This window comes from Beta vulgaris, chromosome 4, assembly GCF_026745355.1.
Source record: "Beta vulgaris subsp. vulgaris cultivar EL10 chromosome 4, EL10.2, whole genome shotgun sequence".
Taxonomy (NCBI): domain Eukaryota; kingdom Viridiplantae; phylum Streptophyta; class Magnoliopsida; order Caryophyllales; family Amaranthaceae; genus Beta; species Beta vulgaris.
The window spans coordinates 62,328,260-62,348,653 of NC_079205.1; the positions used below are offsets into that span (position 1 = coordinate 62,328,260).

The window sequence follows — 20,394 nt, forward strand, 5'->3', positions numbered from 1 at the left end:
TAAATGATGGGACACGATTTTTCAAGACAAATTACGGAAAAATATAAAACTAAATATAGAAATGGAACTATATTTTGGGACACCCAAAATAGAAATGGAAACTATATTTTGAGACGGAGAGAGTAATAGGAAAATTACATAAAAACAAACCTCTTTAATTTTAGAGCGATATTTAACAATCATCTTTAATAAGAGTGGAATGATAACCTCCGGCTTTAATCAAGTAGGCCAATCTCGAATCTTACAATATGAACACATATAATCATATATAATCGATTAGAAGTGTGGAACAAGCACATGATAATAGTTCTCAAATATATTGTGAACGACTTTTTTGCAGATGAATCAACTTTCACTTTTATTTTCTTTTTTTCCTTAAAGTCATTCTCATGTCAAATGCGCACATTTGATTACATCTTTGCCACTTGATTTGCAAATGATATACCTGTAAGTTGTAAGAGAACGACTAAAATGAATATCTAAGAAGTACGATGCTTAACATTTTTCAATTACTAATAAATTAATGCTGCAAAAAAAGTTTCATTTTTATTTTCTCATAAACAATGCAAATTCTCGTATTTTTATGTGCAAAAACTCAATTTGTCTCAAGGATGAGCATTTCAAACGTATTATATAAGTTAGGCTCCTAAAGATTTATGTTCGTTTTTTAGGATTTGTGTGAGTAGCTTAGCGTTTAGAGGTTTGACTCTATAGTTTTGTTTTGTTTTTTTTTCGTTTCTAGCATAGTTATACGCCGCCCGTTAAATGCGTTATAGAAGATTCTCTTCGATTAGACATAAGGGTACTAAAGTTAGGTTCTTTATATTTCTCGAGATGGAGAGCTTAATAGAGGCCTCCGCCCCCACACCATATTATATGAAGATATAGCTTTAGACGTTAGAGTGATAACATTAGTGGAGGATTTGCATTAATGGATTGAGTGGAGTGAATTTTCGAATAACGAAACAATTATTTATGAACGAACCAAAATAGTATACAAGACAAGTCGAGGTTGGAGGAAAATTACATATAATTGCTTCTTTGTCAATTGACTCAAAGTTGACCTGGCTTTTATCGAGTAACTCATCGCAAAACAAACAAATGAGATTGCTGAACACCGCTCCAAAATTTCTTTAAATCGCCTCGAGCCCAACATTACTTTCCTATTTTACCCTTTTTTTTACCAAGCCCTACCTCCCCCACCAACTCCACCACCCGCCGCCACCTACCTCCCCCGCCAACCCCACCACATGCCACCACCCACCTCTGAATTTTTTAAAAATGATGGTTGGAACGTCTAGCCATGGCTCAAACATTTGGCCTGGACGTGGCGGTGGTGTGGATGGTGGTTTAGGAGAAAAGAAAAGGTTATAAATATAATTTCAACTTTTTTTGGGGCGATTTTAAGAAGTTTTGGGACGATATTTAGCATTCCAGCAAACTAACTCGAAACAATTCAACTCAATCAAAATGTTTACATGTGAAACTTCCCAGTTCCAATAATACATCAAGGGAGCTAGGAACCCAACTCCACATGAAAAGATCAAACATCCCGGCATTTCCAAAATTGCAACTTTTCTTTATCCAATATAGCGGGACAATGTTCAACCAAAGTTTATTATTATACAAGAAAAACGATGTTAGAAAACCTGAAAATTACTTTCCTTGAATCAGAATTTACAAGCAGCTGCTTTCAACAAAAGCCAGCAACCTAGAATGAATATACATTTCTCACCCTCAACCCTCACGCATCTTACAATTAACAAGGAAGAAAGGAAGAAGCTACAATCAAATTACATGAATTGGATTTGAGAGAGAGGACTAAAAAAAAGAATTGAAGAAAACAATTGAATCTCTGCATCTGGACCCTTTAATATTGGTCCAAGATTCATAGCTTCATAGATCAGCACAAAATCGCGTGGAATAACAGAATGCATAAGCTGTAACAGATAACACTTGAGGAATGACTATTTAGGTAATATCAATTTTACTTATCAGTGATCAATGAGCCGAGCTCACTTTCAACACCAACGCTCGATTTATCAGCTGAACGAACATTGTAACGCTCGTATACTCTTGCTCGGTTTTCTGCCCACCACTGTTCTGCTTGCTTTTCACTAAACCTTTTGCGGCTGCAGTAAACAGAGAAAAACGATACAATCTGTAAGACTGTAACTGTTAAAATGCCCACATATCCAGCCAGCAAAAGGATGTAAATTACAGACTAATTATTAGAGCATGATAAGGCTCCATTTTTTTCACCACGAAAACCCTTATTTGAACTTATTAAACCTTATCTAAATTGTCTTTCAGAACTTTATCTAGTAGTGAATTGAACTTCGATAGCTTTTTTAAATTTTTATAAGAACAAAACCTGATCATATACATGGCCAAGATGGGCATGGATTTATACACATCTGTAAAACAAAACTTTAATTTTTTTTTCTTCTTAGACATAATGGTCTCCTCAATTTAGAATGCAACTGACATAATTTGAGCAGAAAACAAAATAGGAGTAGAGAAGAAAAGCACTGACCTAAAACGAACTCGCTTTAGATCCTTGGTCCCACCAGGTAAGGAGACAAATGTAATATATACACCAGGCTCATCCTGCTCGACCCATTCATTCTTGAACGAGATTCACCTTCTCGAGTTTTATTCCCATTTCTTGTTGCCTCTGAACTAACTACTCTACTCTGAACAGAACTACGGCTACTAGGGGTGGCTGACCCATTTGAAAGCACCAGACCATGTAAACCATTTGAGTCTGCCACATGGCTAGGTATCTGATCATTACACTGGTCAAATGAGAATTTGAGGATGTCAGCAAAAGTGGGGGTAAATGACAAAGATGGAAATGAAGGAGACTTGCTGTTTCTTGTAGCTCCAACCGGCAGCCTTTCAGCCATCTCTTTGAGCTGTTTGGAGAGCAAGATTGATACAGAATGTCATCAGCACAAGAAATCACACATAACAGTAGGTGGTTACAACAAATAAATATCACAAGTTTTTGTGAATCAAAAATCAATCCCATAGCATATTGTGCACATGTTATAACAGAATCATAAATATGATGTCAAGAGTCCATCATGGATGCGCAATTTTAAAAAACGACAGAAATTGAAGAAAAATTCAAAAGATACCTGGGCAGTTAGTGATTGATCACTTCCTTGGCTGCCTTGCATTTTGCAGTCTCTTCACCTGCTATTGCTATCGCCTCCTTCAATTGTTTATTTGCTTTTTCCAGTTCAACTTCTTGAAGTTGGGCTCTGCGAGTGAGACTCTCCACCTATATAAAAGAATATTGAGCACATTGACATCAGCATGCTTCACAAGTAAACTGAAGCTCTCACTCACAATCAATTCTTAGATAAACAACTGACTTGATTATTTTCAACTTTTGCCAATAAATCAATTTCAAATCCACAACAAATAAACAGGATAACTTTCAGAGATTGATGTAATCCTTATCCATTTATGCAGCGGATTTTTAAAGGATTCGTGCAAGAAGTTTTCCGTCCCATGCCTGGTATAACGGGAAAATTCCAGGAAATATTTGAGATATTTTCACAGACAAAATTAAATAAGACATATTTGACATCATCTTTTAGAACTGATTGTAGGCCAAAAAATAACAAACACCAAAAGAAGATACATGCGCAACATTCACTTTGAGAAAGCCTGCTTTGCAGGGGGGTACCAGACTACCAGTGAAACATCTGTTTGTAGTTGCCAACCACTTGTGTTAGCAACACCACTGATGGTATATTCTATGAAGCCAAATGTTTAATTTGAGGAGATAAATTAATAGTCACACAGGTAGCAGATGTACAAGTAGCCAAGCAGATAAGCTCCATACCTGTGCTCTCAATCGGATAACCTCCTGGCTAAGGCTATCATTGGTCCTCTTGGCATCATCAACAGTCACTCTCGGAGACATAAGTCCTGAGAGGGTTGGAGTAGGTGTAGTTGAACGAGGTGGACTTGGTCGTCTTGAAATTGGCGATGTTGCTCGAGAAACAATTCTGGATCCCGGAACTGAAGCGGAGAAATACTTCTTGATGATCCAAACACGGGATTAAAAGATCTAGATATATTAGCTCCCCATTGTGAACCGCCATTTGGTATAGGTGATACACGACTGCTATCGTATTCATATTTCTTATTTTTCTTAGATCGACCTTCTGAGGAGTCCATCGAAGAGTATCTTGCAACTGACCTCGGGATCCAGAATCAAGCTTTTCGTTCTCTCATTTGGCTCAGTCCCCTGATTCACATTTCCTCTCTGCTAACAGAGGAGTGGGTTGAAATACCAGTCTCAACTGCTTTCCGAAGTTTAGAAAGGCAACTATCACAGACTCGATAAGGTTTGTTTGGATTAGGAGCCATAGAAGCCTTGAAAGATTTTTTACTACTGCATGAATGACAAAATAGGAGCCCACAATTATAACAGTTATGACGTTTTCTTTTGAAATTAAATGGCAGGCGACAGCCAGAACACATTGACTGATCAACACCTGATACCCACTTATGCAGGCAGATCGCAGCAGTGAAGTTCGTACCACAAGCAACACTTCTCACTTGTTTGTCCTTCAGAGCTTCTACCAATGTTGGCGTATTTCGGTCGTCTGTGTCCCCGTGACCTAATCGTCCATTTGCACCCTTCCCCAAGTGTAAACTTCAGTTCTAGAGGTCAAGGCAGCAACATGATAAGCCCCACAAGCTATCTCCTCTACAAAACACTTCAAGAGCTTTCCTTCTACACGTGCTGGGAGCTTCCCATCACAATGAGGATTACCTAGCTGGCCATAGACAGGGCTTCCCATCGTATAAACATGACCAGAGGTTGCAAGTGCAGCTGTTATGCTATGCCCACAGGCAACCTGGCAGAAATTAGGCTCAACAAGAGCAGCAACACATGTGGGCACAAGTTTTGCCTCCTTATCACCATGCCCAAGTCGACCTTTATCTCCATCACCCCAAGTGAATAGCTTACCTGAGGAACAGTTGCTAGCCCCTGAGTTGCCGACCATAACTTCCACAACTGCAGCAGTATGCCAGACACCACAAGCAGCTCGAACAGTGCGAAGACCCCTTAGAGACTCCACTTCTCTGGGTATGGAAACACTTTTACGGTCTCCATGGCCCAAAACGCCGAATGTGCCATCACCAAAAGTATATAATTGCCCAGAAGAGGTCACAACAGCTGTGTGCCAAGGTCCACAAGAGATATAAGAGACGTGTATTCCCTCCAACGGACCATTCACTCTTTTGGGGACCCAGTGGCTAACATTATTCCCATGCCCAAGAAGGCCAAAGTTGAAAGCACCATCACCCCAGGTGTACAATTCTCCAGAAAGGGTAACAGCACAAGTATGGTGCTCCCCACAGCTACAAGTTCAATGTTGGTATTACTTAGGGAATCTATAAGCTTTGGATGTGACACATCAGCATCCACCCCATGCCCCAATCTGCCTCCAGATTCCTCACCCCATGAAAAAATCTCCCCTTGCTTGGTCACTAGAGCTGCATGCCGTCCGCCACAAGCTATGTTCTGGACATCAAGGACTACAGCAGACTCTAATGCCTTAGGCAACAACGAATCCTTGATACCAATACAATACCTACTCTACGCACACCACCACCCATCACACCATCCCCTGTGCCTTCTCCATATGAAAACATCACCAAGGGACCCCGTCATCAAGACCAGAACCTTGACTTTGAATAGCTAACAGCACTTGATAGACTGACTCTAAAAGTATCTGCAGCCATTCCTTTTCATGTGACTATATACACTATCTGAACCTGATGAGATTGAATGGACAGAAGCAGCAGTAGAATCTGAAAGGAAAAAACCCTTTGAGGCACAGGGACATCACATCTGAAAATGCCTTGTCCAAAGCACTTTTAGGGGGCTGTCATACGGACTATGGAGGCGAATGTGATCACTGCTGTCCTGAAACCATTTAAATAAGACTATATCAGGCACAGCAGATGGAACGACAGGAAGCAAACAGTATAAATTAACTTTAATTTTTTTTTTCTATTTTATACTACCTTCTGCAAACTATCTCCACTTGCAAAGGGAGAGTGTAAAGGAGAGCTCCTTCGTGTATAGGTCCTTGGACTGTTTGCTTCTGATGGTATGCTATCACTCCTTGATTCCGTTCTCCACTTCTTTGATGACTCTCGAAATCAGGGCTTTAAGACCACTAAACCATACTTCAGCTTCATCCTTATCCTTGCAAATCTGATAATGAAAACTATATGACAAATGCTTGAAGAGAAATGTGGGTAGACAAGAGCCAGTAAGATGGAGAGCTCCATATAAGATGATGCAGAAAAATTCTTACCAAGTCCAATGATCTATCGTTTATATGAGAAAATGACTGATATTCCTTCTCAGGTCGAGGATTCTTTGAAAAATTGGCTGTAATGAAGAAAGAACTGATTAGCAGAGAGCGACTACAGTGGATATTGTCAAAAAGGAGTTTCAATCAGATCACAACACCATAGGCAAAATACCAAAATATCATCCAACATCAGCTTACCCCCCCCCCCCCAACACACACACCACAAGGAAAAAAGATTAAATAAGAGGAAATTGTATAATGTACCATATGAATTGCTTATATCACACACTACATTTGGTTTTCACAATATATACAGAGAATTTATTTTCTAAGATTACTGGAAGCTTAGTAGTTTTAAAAGATGCTTACAAGTACTTTTCCTTTTCAGTCTTGATAGATAGAAATTATGATATTCCTCAATAACATATATATAAATAATAAAAGTGACTTACTGTACGCTGGCCAGATATAATTCTGGAAATATGGCTCAGCTTTAGGTGCTTCTCCTCTTTCCCCGAGAACCATATCAAAACAGTTTCATCCTGAAACCAATATTTTAGTCATATAAGGTACTAATAAAAGCAGTCCAAGTACTATAACTTGGTCATACATTCTCATAAAGCAGGAAAAAACAGCATACAACAAGTTCATGAAGAGAAAAAGTTACATTGGATAGCCGGAATGGACAGAACTTTGGCTTTCCTCTTCTCCATACTTCAGCAGATATGCACCTTTTTTCAAAGCAGTAATCGCCTGCAGTGAATCCACCATATAAGCCCTAAATGAATTCAATATACAAGCTGGGAAGAGGATAAGAATTTAGCTCAACTCAACGGAGATGATTTGTGGAGTGACGTTTGTGTTTTAACTTTGGTCACATATATTTTCCATGTGATAGGATAGATTATACATGATCACAAATTCACTCCAAACTTTTAACAACTATTCTAATAATTATGACGGCCAATGGCTACTGTTCACGCAGTGAGTAGCAAACAAGAACTACATACTGATAGCAACAAACAAGCACTAAGACTGAGCTGTTCCACTTGTGTGTGGGACTAACTGACTAAGTCAAACATAGGAAGACCTCAATCCGCATAAAAACTGGTGCTTCACGTGTTAAAGAGCAATTCAGGAAGACATGAAGATCAGCAGTTTGATAAATGTAATACTGATCCAAATGGTGTCTGAGACTACTCAGTAATTAATTTTTGGCTTTTCCATAATGCTGGATGTTGCATTACACTAGTATGCTCTTATAACCAACCACTATCAGAAGCTAAGATATCAATCAAGTCGCATTATATCTAAATGTATATAGTAATTGAGATTGCTAACTCTTCAGAGATATTACCAGAACCACAGAAAGAAATCGATTCTCAAAACAAGTTGCCAAATGCATAGCTATATAGTTCTCATTTTTACTTGCAACACCTACGTTACCACATATCCCTAATTGAGACACTTGCATACGAAACAACACTCCGATTCTCCTACCTAGACAAATAACACAACATAATAACACGAATTTCGCCTCAGATACTTTCTATATGTTTCAGACAAAGACATCCCTAGCTCAAACTCATGCTCCTGTGATAAACTCATTAGATTCTGTTGATCATCATTCATCCAACAGAAGAGAAAGACAGTATACGGCGTGTACCTCAAACAACATGATCCAGAGAGTGTCATTACCACTTAACAATAATCATGTATGATCAAATTATCAATGCTTCAAATACACCAAATTCATAAACAATCTGAATTGCTAAAATACAAAGCATAAAACAGAAATTAGTGTGAAATACAGTAAAAATATCAACAATTCACCTGCTCAATATCCCGCTCCACAGAACCGTTGCGAGTAAGATCCGTCGCCATTCTATCCATCCTTCCAAGTAATCAGCAAAATCCAGATTTTGACCGCAAAAATCACAATCATAAACTAAGGAAAATCAACTCAATCTCAACTCATCCATTCTCAAAGTAATGAAACCCTTCCATACATCAAATTTACTAAAATTACTACTGTTCAACAACGAATTCCACAATTTCTCCAAATCAAAATCAAACTAACACGCAAAAGAAAACTTCATCCATCATTATGTTAATCCGATAAAACTTCGGATTTCCCCATCATTTAGCAGCTTTATTCAACTGAATTACACTTCAATCAATGCTGAAATCGAAAATGCGAGTGAGTAGTGATTTCGTTATCAGTCACAAGAAAGTCAAACGCTGATTGACTTGCGCCGGAAAAAAAAGAGGAGAGAGAAATGCGAGGAAAAAAAAAGAGACAGCAGCTTTTTTCTGGTTTTTGAAGTGAGCAAAATGCGTAGAAGTCGAGAAATCAGCTAAAAGTTTGGAGAGAGAAGAGAGGAATCTGAGAGAGTAAATGATCTGAAATTAGTTGCAGAGTTCAGAGGAGAGAGAAAGTGCTAGAGCTAGTTTCTGATTTCTGGAGAGAGAGAGAGAGAGAGAGAGAGAGAAAGAGGAGGACCAGTTGAGACATTACTTACTTTCTCCTCACAAAAAAGGAAAAGGAAAAGGAAGAGAAAAATTAAAGCAGAGAAATACTTGTCATTTAATTCATGGTCATCGAACTGAAATTATGTGTCGGAAAGTCCTATTTTATGATTGCGATATGCTATGTATGTCATTGGTAAACAGATCCGAGATTGAATCTCGTCTATATTACTGTGCTTAGTCACTAATCTACTCAACACAAGATGATTGCGATATGTATATAGTATTATTTGCAATATAAATATGACATATGTTCGTGGCACCTCAGCAGCTGCGGGGTTATTATTCGGGACTCACAGGGCACCCTCATCACGCTTCCACCATCAATCTCGGCACCTCTTCAGTTTACATTGCCAAGCCACAACTCAGCACCACGGTATCCTTTCTTGCTCTACAGCAACATCCTTATTGAAGGTGAAACCTTCTCGTCGCCCAAGCAATCAAAGGGATTTGTCGCCACCCTGGCAAATTGCTAACCTTGTCCAAGACATCACATGCCTACTGCACAACTTTCGCTCATAGGATATCCGCCACATCTTCGCGAAGCAAACAGAGCTGCTGATTGGGTGGCTAATGTGGGTCATCTAGTCGATCGACAATTCTCTATAATAGATTGTCACCTTCTGCTCTACATAACATCCTTGTAACAGATGCGTAGGAGCTCCCTCGAACGGAGGGTCTCCTAACCGTTTACTTTCTTCTTACCTTTAATAATAATAATAATAAAATAGGAGAATAGAGAGATAAAAAAAGGGACTCTTAATAATGTCGCAATTTGCAAATAGTATGTAACTTTTAAAATTGGAAAACATTACAAGTAAATGTAAAACTGAAAAAGTATGTAATTGTGTATGGAATTTTGAAATATTTTTCTATCTTTTTTGTTGAATTTCTAAAATACATGTTATTTTCCTCTTAATAAGGATGATAGATGATCTTTAAAAGAAAATTAAATTTTCAAGGTATTTGATAAAATACAATGTAAAATAAATTAAGTTTTTAATTTCATAGTTTACTAAAATGTCTTTATGAGTATGGCATTTTGTCATTCATTATATTGGTCAAAAACTTATTGCAAATCAAAAACGAATTTTTTAAAAAGGATAAAAATTGCTTCATTTGATCTAAGTAAATCTCTATGTCATTTTCATATATATTAGCCATATCATTTGTTTATGACACATTATTCAATTAATCTAGCAAATTAACTCCAACTCTATGACAAAATAATTGGAATTTGTCCAAAATAAATCTACAAGTTAAAAGGAGAATTTTTAAAAAATAAAGATATCCAAAATCCATCAAGAACAGTGAGATTGTCATGTGCAATAAGTTATTAGATTGACCACATATCTGATTCTTCAATGTCATCTTAATGTTCCTTTATCAACAAGAATACTGGCCATGTGCAAATAATAGATGGACTTTAAGGCCTTCCAAATGCCCTCGACAACTCCAATATATTAATTTTACACACTTACAAATTACAATTCTCTTATTACCACTTTCAATTTTAAGTGAAATTTTTACAAAGAGATATATATGGGACAAGGCAGAAAATTCTCATAAACTTTTTGGTACATCAATAATATAATGGCCCTACTCTTTTGTTGCATGAATTTGATCATTGGGTTGGTTGTATGAAGTAGTGGCTATTACTTGCTATGGTGTACTCTCTCTTTTTTTTTTTGTCAATTTTTTTTTTGTGTTCGCCTTTTAATGTATATTTTTAAACTTAAATATTTTTTATTATATATTAGTAAAAATTATAACGATTAAATATTAATAAAGTATTAATTGAGACGAATCAAACAAGTTCCAGCATGACAATATATGTTTTTTCTTGAAAAAATTTGAGAAGATTTTATCTAAACATGAATAGTGTCAAGTTTTCAAGTGAGAAAATTAAAAATAAAAATAGAGAAAATACTTGCCTAATTTAAAGTAGGATAGGATATTAGATTTTAATCAAGCTTAAATTCCCTCCTGTCTCTCTTTTAATTCTTCTAGAGAGAGAGAGACAATTCAGATGTCAAGTGTAATAGAGTATTGTATTAATTAGTTTGAATATTATCATGATTTTCATAAGCAAAAAAGAGCCTAATATGAAAATATACAACACCATCTATACAAACATACATTAAATAAGAGTTTATACGCCACGTGACACTATTCCTTTAGTTGTTTCATGTCATCTTCATACATTAAAAAAATTAGAAACATGTTCCGTATAAAACTCGACCACGTGACCTCAAGTTAATACAATAATGTTCCACTCTTTTCTATTAATACGCGATTGAAGATATTAACGATCAAAGTTACGTCTTGAAGAACGTGTAAAAACGAAATAAGCACTATATTATGGACGAGGGGAGTAGTAAACAATGGACTTTTCCAGAACATGATCGATCCAAAAAAAAGAAAAGTGGCCATATCCTTTCCATTATTAATAAGAGTTTCAAATTAATAGAGATGGTAATAATTGAGTTACCTAAATATGCATGCAATGAAATAATTAAATCGTTTCATTCACCTCTATGAAAGAGTTAAAGCAAATCAAAACTTTCAAATGGTGACAATTCATCTCGACATCACATATGATATTGAAGAACCAAAGATGTCTTGACCTAATGGTCAATATTGAAATGCCCTAAACAATATATAGATCATAGGCTCGAATCCTCCTTTCCATTTTTTGTACTTTATATTGCTTTCGTGGTTCAGTCAAAAGACTTCTAAGAGCATGTACAATGGTTGGTGTCTCTCCAACTAGCTCTCCACACTCTCTCTCCTATTCTCTCTCTTCAAGCTACTCTCAAGAGCCATGTCTAAAAACACCCAACAACATAAAACCTTTAAAGAGTTCTCCATTCAACTTTTCATTATTTTGTGGTCCCCATGTCAATAAATGAACCTCATTTCATATTATGATCAAAGTTATATAAATTAAGTTATTCATGTAAAGTAAATATAATTACAAAAACAATATAATTATGAGTGCTAATATTTAATTTTCATAAATTTGGCATGGAATGAAGAATTAACCTACAACATGAAAAACTAATTTTTAAATATCCAATATTAGGCTCATTTTATAGATAAAGGAAAATTATACTTGTTGGCATAATAATTATTATCATCTTTTTTTTTAATTTTTATAGAAAAGATCATTAAATGGTTGCACGAAGAAAAAAGAATTGAAGTAATTACAATAAAAAGTGGTGTCCACACATTGGAGAGTCATCTCTCCATCAACTAAATGGTATCTCCCCAAGAGCCCTTTGGCAAAGTGTCTCCATGGAGAGACACCCAAGACACACCCAAGAGCCCTATTGTTGGGTAAGAGGTGGCTCTCCATTTTCTCTCTCCTTGGAGAGCTAGTTGGAGAGCTAGTTGGAGAGCCCCATTGTACATACTCTAACCAAAACATCTTTAAAACGAATTTCTTGAAATGGTCCTAGTCTCTTCCCTACTTTCAGCAACACTTGCAGCATATCAATCTATCCTCTTTTTTTTATGGAAAAAGTGGAGTAGCCCTTTTTCTTCCCTAACACATTGCTTTACATAATGTAATCTAATAATTTAGTCAATAGTTGGACTAACTTTTTCATGCATCCAATCCACATTCACAAAGATACCAAACGTGGGTGGCAGGTGGAACTTATCAGCTAGCAAAGTCTTACCTGAATACTAAGTAGACCTAATTATAATCATTCAGTTACACGTACAATTCTGTTATAAGTTCATTTACTTTACAGTACATGAGTGTTAGATTTTCTGCATATACATCTGGTTTCTCAGTGTTGGAAGTACTTCAACCACGTACTATGATGAATGATATTTGAGTTCACTCATGGTACACCCGGGTGTACCATGAGCATGGTACACCCAAGGGTATTTTTGTAATAAATTAGAACTTCATGTGCTCATTTGACACCAAATTTGCTCATTTGGGCATTTTGCTCATTTACTCATTTGCTCATTTTGCTCATTTTGTAATAAAAGTGTTTGCTCATTTTCTTAAATGAATAGAAATGTTTGCTCATTTGTTCATTTTGCTCATTTGTTCATTCGCTCATTTTGTTCATTTGGAGAAAATAGTCTTGGGTGTACCATGAGCATGGTACACCCAGGTGTACTATAAATATTCTCATGATATTTCTTTGCAAGTAAATAATAATGATACTCCCTCCATTCCATAATATAGGGTTTGTTTCGTTTTTACACGTTCTCTAAGACGTAACTTTGATTTTGAATATCTTCATTCGTGTATTAATAAAAACATATAAAAAGTTGATATTATGAATGTACATGTTAAGACGAATCTAACAAGATCACACATGAATAGGTTTCTTTATATATAATAATGGGCCGGGAATATTTGGTCAAAGATTTTAGAATTTGACCTATAAAAAATGGAGTAAATTTTGTTCCACCTAGTATCTAGCACAATTCAGTACGTTGTATCGAATATGCCCTTGTATGATACAAATATAAAGTGCATGGTTTAAATCTACACATCATGCAAAATTTGTTGTTTTCGTGAAGGTAACAAGGTTATGGATAGACTAGCCAACATGGGAGTGGAGTTAGGGGTTAGTGGGGTCCCCTTCGAAACACCCCCTGTGCCCATCACTACTCTCCTTCGTGATGACATTGTCGGCATAGCTACCCCCGCCTTCTCCCCCAGTCTCTATAGTTGTAACTTGTAAGTGTCGGGTTTTCTCCCTCTTATGCATCAAAAAAAAAAAAAACTAATGTTAATCATATCCAAGTACAAAAAGCCCATAAATCTATTTATGCAGTCTAATTTTCATCTTGTAATGGATAATGTACTCCGTCTCCATCGACTCTCCTTCGTGATGACATTGTCGGCATAGCTACCTCCCGCCTTGTCCCTCGGTCTCTATAGTTGTAACTTGTAAGTGTCGGGTTTTCTCCCTCTTATGCATAAAAAAAAAACTAGCGTTAATCATATCCCAGTGCAAAAAGCCCATAAATCTATTTATGCGGTCTAATTTTCATCTTGTAATGGATAGTGTACTTCGTCTCTATCAACTCTTTTCTAGTAGCAGCTCCGGCCCAAACAATATTGAGGCCTTGTTTTGATGTCGAAAGATACGCCCCTATAAAATCTATCTTACGCGTTTTTAAATTGTTTCAAAAAAATTTAAAGGCACAATTTCTTCAAAAAAAAATTAGAAATTAGACAAAGCTCAGATTTAAATCACTAAAAACATATAAATAAAATCTCAAACTCGACAAAATTAAGAAGAAGCCACATTCTTCGAACATACAAAACCTATATAGAAATCACTAAAAATCTTCAACGAGATTATCCAAATTAAGAAAAAATTCATATTCTCATACAGAAAACCCATATAAGTTCACTATAATTGTCAATTTAAGTCTAAAAAATTAAATTTTAAAAAAATACTCGCATAGGAAACTATTAAGGCCACATTTTTTTGAACATAGAAAATTAACTGAATTAAACTGAACTGAACTAAATAGAGAAAAACTAAATTATAAAAGGTAATTTAATTGAACTGAAACTAAGTAAAAAAGAACAGCGCCTAAATTATTTATTGAGCCTTTTCGTGTATTGGTACTTTATTTCTCGTTGTTGACTGTTGTTATAATTTTAAGGGGGCTGTATAGGTTGGGCCGAAAAAGGTGTCCGAGAATGCAATAAGCTTTATCGTTGTGGGCTTGCTGGCACGTCAGTCATATGTGTAATGACTTTGGAATTACTTGGGCTGGTCTAGAAGCATAGGACAACGAGAAAGCCTTGGTAACCAACTGTTTGAGTTCAAAAGAGAATCAAACACCCAAGAAAAACACAATGGTACCATTATAACCCGGCATTGGTATCAAATTGTTATCAGGACTGGTACCAAGCAAACCTTACTTTGGTATCAATATTTTCGAACAATGGTACCATTATAACCTAGCATTGGTACCAAGCAAACCCTTGTCACACGCGCGTGAAATTTCCAACACATAAAATAACCAAATTGCCCCCGTTTGAGTCCACCAAGAGACTCAAACGGTTGGACGCCTAGCCAAGCTCTGGGACAACTGCTGAAGCCATGTGAATTATGAGAATAATCATGCATTCTCTTCACCTATAACATTTAAGTTTCGTATCTAAAAGATAAAACTAGTTGTTGATTCGGGCGATATTCCAGCTTATTTACTAATGTGAATTTGTTAAATCAAATATTTGAGAGAAGTAAAAAAAAAAGTTATATGTATTGGATTGTGTTCTTGAAATAATCTTCCAATTCCCTTTAAATTTCTACATAGTATATTATAATATGAATTATGGAGTGGTATAACCCTCGACCTTCAAGAGAGTACATAAATATAAATATATATTATTAATTACAAATATTGTAATAGAACCTTATTTTTAAAATTTAGGTTAATGTGTAAGAATATAACTGGATACAATTAAATAGTGTATTGGTGTTAATTAGGGAGGTTATAAAAATTTTAAGAGTTTTTTTATAATATACTGAAAAGTAGAACTGATTACTATTACCATTAGATTAATGAGTATTAATATATACATGTGTACTTAATTGTTTTAAAAGGAGAAGTATTGTGTTTTCTTCGGATAATTTTGTTTCCTACAAAGTCCATGTAGGCGGCAAGTTAAAAGAAATTTAAGTTGTCTATAAAGGCGATTTTAAGAAAAAAAAAAATGTAAAATGAAGGTAAGAGTAGTAGTTGTACTTCTTACTTCTATGAGAATGTTGGATTTTATGAGTCACCTGATTGTATATTAGATGGTTGCATGGTCTGGATCTTTGATGGTTACGAAGCAACCAAATGAAGGAAGGACTATTAGCAATAGCAATATTACACTTTTGCTCGAGCAATGTTGGTGGGCTACATGAGTTACCAAATATGTAGGCCATACATTTTGAGATAATTGGATGTAAATGATGGATCTCTTCAATAATTGTGGGAATATTGTGGGATGTAAGTAATTAGATGTAGGTTATATATATTTTCCCCCATAATAACCAAAAAGTCATGGTAGAATAGTTATATTAGTGTGTTCGTAGTTCAAATGAGAGGTTGCATGTTCAAGTCTTCATATATACGTTTATGTCGATTACTTTGTATCATTTGTTTGGAAGGGAGAGGGGTACATGTGGCAGCATGACATTTGTTTGTATTGGATTATATATATATATATATATATATATATATATATATATATTCTAGCAAGCATATAATAATCTTTGATAAGTTCAACAAGAACAAAGTATTGTCAATGTAATATTCCGGTATAGGCTAAAGTACTACTGGTTTATCCAATTTTAGTTTTAGATTTTTGATACATGTATGCATTTTACTTCAAGGGTCAAAATATTGAAAAAAAACCCCCTAATTCTAATACTTCCTTCATTTTGAGAATAATGAAACGTCTATCTCAAACAACTCTCGCATAATAATAAAAAAAAGCATCTAATTTGTCATGGAACCAAGTATTTAAGATAAGCTTAGTAATTCTAATAGTTTTTGATAATTCTAGATAAATGTACGTACTTAACTCAAATAATCAATGAATTTATTTGCTAGTTAAGTTTTTTTTTTTAAATAAATGTAATCTATTATACTATTGGTAAACATGGACAATATTGCCTATCAAACACGAGACTCCAAATAGAAACATTCACCCATCTAAGAACATTCTTATGGCTTTTAATGGTAGTTAAGAAATATATATTTCCTCTGTTTTTTATTAACCCCATGTGCTAGGAGACAGAAAGAGATAATATATTGCCAAAAATAGAAACAATGTAAGTGATAGAAAATTGCCGAAAATGAAAAACGATGCAATTAATAAAAAAAAAGAGGAAGCAAATTACAATGATGCTAATTTGAATGCATGATTTAAATAAAACAAATTGTTCCATTCTTTCTACTAATATTCCACATCATATCATCAACATTCATAAAATTAATCACAAATAATAGCTCATCACTAGCCATATATTAGACACGACACGCATGACACAATTCCACACGTTCGACAAATCACTCACCGTCATTAGTTCACTACTATATTACATTCTCACGTCAAATCGACAATATTTATACACTAATAACAATAATTATTCATCACTAGCCAAACATAAAACACGCAAATGCCTTACCAGCAAATGTGTTGATGAGTCTGCGTGGCTGTTGGATGAAGGATGTGAAGTGGTTGTGCGTGATGCTTGGGCTGGTTCAACTGGGGAGGCTCTCACAACTCGCCTGACTTTGATGGCTCGTGATCTCTCGGGATGGAGTGCACAAAAATTTAAGAAGCTTGATAAACAAATTGAGCAGGCCGAATTGCAACTAAAAGCAGCCCAAAACCGCTCGATTTCAGACGAGAGTTGTTTAGAGTGTGCTGGTCTTGAAAAGTCTCTTGATGATTTGCATAATAAACAGGAAGCTTATTGTTATATCCGCTCTCGGGTAGCGGAAGTGAGAGATGGTGACAGAAATACCAAATATTTCCATCACAAAGCATCTCAGAGAAGGAAACGGAATCTTGTTGCGGGCTTGTATGATAATGTTGGTGTTTGGCACGATAAAGATGATGATATGGAAGGGATTTTCGAGGGCTATTTTAATGACATTTTCACTACTTCCAGTCCGTCAGAGGGGAGTTTACAGGACGTCTTGCAGTATATTAGTCCTATTATTTCGGATGCTTGTAACCAGAGTCTCCTGAGACCGTTTTCAAAAGAAGAAATCAATGCTGCTCTGCTACAAATGCATCCCTGCAAGGCCCCGGGGCCAGATGGTATGCATGCTATTTTTTATCAGCATTTCTGGCATATTCTTGGTGATGATATTACCAATTTTGTTTGCAATATTCTACATGGTTCCATTTCCCCCAGCCGTGTTAACAAAACAAATATTGCTTTGATTCCAAAAGTGAAGCATTCTACTGTGGCTGCTGATTTCCGTCCTATAGCCCTCTGTAATGTCCTGTATAAGCTGGTTTCGAAAGCTCTGGTTATCAGATTGAAGGATTTTCTCCCTGATATTGTAACAGAAAATCAAAGTGTCTTTGTTCCAGGTCGGCTCATTACTGATAACGCTCTCATTGCTCTTGAGATTTTTCATTCCATGAAAAATAGGATTCGGAGCCGTCGAGGCACTATTGCTATGAAGTTGGACATGAGTAAAGCCTACGATAGGGTGGAGTGGGGCTTTTTGAGAAAGCTTTTTTTGACTATGGGTTTTGATGGGGGCTGGGTGAACCTAGTCATGAGTTGCGTTTCTACTGTTTCTTACTCTTTCATTGTAAATGGCGGAGTTTGTGGTTCTGTTACTCCTACTAGAGGGCTTCGTCAAGGTGACCCTCTATCCCCTTATTTGTTCATTCTAGTTGCTGATGCTTTCTCAAAAATGTTGCAGACTAAGGTTCAGGGTAAACAGATTCATGGGGCAAAAGCTAGTCGCAGTGGCCCTGAAATTTCTCACCTTCTATTTGCTGATGATAGTCTTCTCTTCACAAGAGCTACTAGACAGGAATGCACTCTGATTGTTGATATTCTCAACCAGTATGAGTTGGCTTCCGGGCAGAAAATTAATTATGACAAGTCAGAAGTTTCTTTTAGCAGAGGAGTCAGTACTGAACAAAAAGATATTTTGGTGGGGATTTTGCAGATGCGGCAAGTAGAGAAACATGAGAAGTATCTTGGTATCCCTTCTATTAGTGGTCGATCGGAAAAAGCCATTTTTGATTCACTTCTTGATAGAATTTGGAAGAAACTCCAAGGATGGAAAGAGAAGTTACTATCTCGAGCTGGGAAGGAAATTTTACTCAAATCAGTAATCCAAGCCATTCCGACATATCTTATGGGTGTGTATAAAATCCCGAGTGTGATTATTCAACGAATTCATTCGTTAATGGCCCGATTTTGGTGGGGAAGCTCGGATTCTCAAAGGAAGATTCACTGGAAAAATTGGGATTCTATGTGTACTTTGAAATGCTTGGGTGGAATGGGATTCAAAGATCTAAGTGTTTTTAATGATGCTCTCCTTGGGCGTCAGGCTTGGCGTCTTGTTCATGCTCCACACTCCTTATTTGGGCGTGTTATGAAGACCAAGTATTTCCCTAAATGTGATTTTCTTGAGGCATCTATGGGTTACTCGTGCAGTTACTCTTGGAAAAGTATTTGGAGTTTAAAGGCGCTTCTGAAAGATGGATGTATTTGGAGAGTGGGAAGTGGTGAAAGAATTAATGTGTGGACCGATCCTTGGGTTGCTAGTGATGAGGGGCGTTTCATTTCGAGTGATCCGATTGTAGGAGTGGAAAAAGTGAGTGATCTTATTGACTCTTGCACCCATGAGAAAGTGAATTTGATAGAAGAGAGCTTCCAGGAGAAAGATGTTAAGGCATTCTAGCTATCCCTTTGAGTTTTTTTGAATCTTGACGATGAAGTAACATGGGCTCTCACTAAGAATGGGCATTATTCTGTTAAAACGGCATACATGCTTGGGAAGGGAGGTAATCTTGACTCTTTTCATCAAGCATGGGTTGATATTTGGAGCATGGAAGCTAGTCCCAAGGTTAGGCATTTTCTTTGGCGTTATGCACTAATTCTCTCCCTACTCGCTCTCTTCTTAAATTTCGCCACCTTATTGATGATGATGGGTGTCCATGGGGCTGTGGTGCTGCTGAATCCACGTCCCATGCAATTTTTGAGTGCCCTCGGGTTTATGACGTTTGGGTAGAGTGTGGGTGTGCTGAGATGTGCATTGATGCTTCGAGTTTGTCAATGTGTGATCTAGTGGAGAGTTGGAGAAAGCTGGATAGGAAGAAAGTAATCAGAGGGATTTTTCTTGCGTGGTGCTTGTGGGGTGAAAGAAATCACTAGATTTTTCAACAACAATGTACGCCCAATAAAATGTTGGTTGAACGAGTGTCGAGATTAGCTGATGAATATGGATCCTACACTGCTCGTATTTACAGCCACGTTGCTGCAGCTTCTAGACCTAGTGTGAAGACGTGGCAACCCCCTCCACCAGGCGTGATTAAGCTTAACGTCGACGCCTCCTGTGCTGATGTAGGATGGACTGGTTTGGGAGTGGTGGGGGCGTGACTCTAGTGGTGATGTGTTGTTTTCTGCTGTACGACGGATGAGAGCGTTTTGGAGTCCCGAAATTGCGGAGGCTAAGAGCATAGCCATGGCTATTCGGCTGGGCAAGGCCTTTGGTTATGATGATATTATTCTAGAGTCGGATTGCCAAGTGGTTATTAATCGCCTCTCGAAGAATGCCCTCTTTCTTTCGGATCTTGATATTATCCTTCATGAGATATTAACTTCTTGTATTTCCTTTAAATCTATTACTTGGTCACATGTTAAACGTGATGGGAATTTTGTTGCCCACCACTTAGCAAGGCTAGTTCCGTTTGGTGTTGAACAGATTTGGGAAAACCACTCCCCTCCGGAGGTGGCGCCCTATGTACTATTGGACAATTTGT

The 20,394-nt window shown here is 36.7% G+C and overlaps 1 pseudogene; it reads right to left on the bottom strand.

The window, feature by feature from the left end:
- Positions 1-1,603: 1,603 nt before the first annotated feature.
- Positions 1,604-8,902, bottom strand: LOC125497075 (PH, RCC1 and FYVE domains-containing protein 1-like; annotated as a pseudogene).
- Between the last annotated feature and the right edge of the window lie 11,492 nt (positions 8,903-20,394).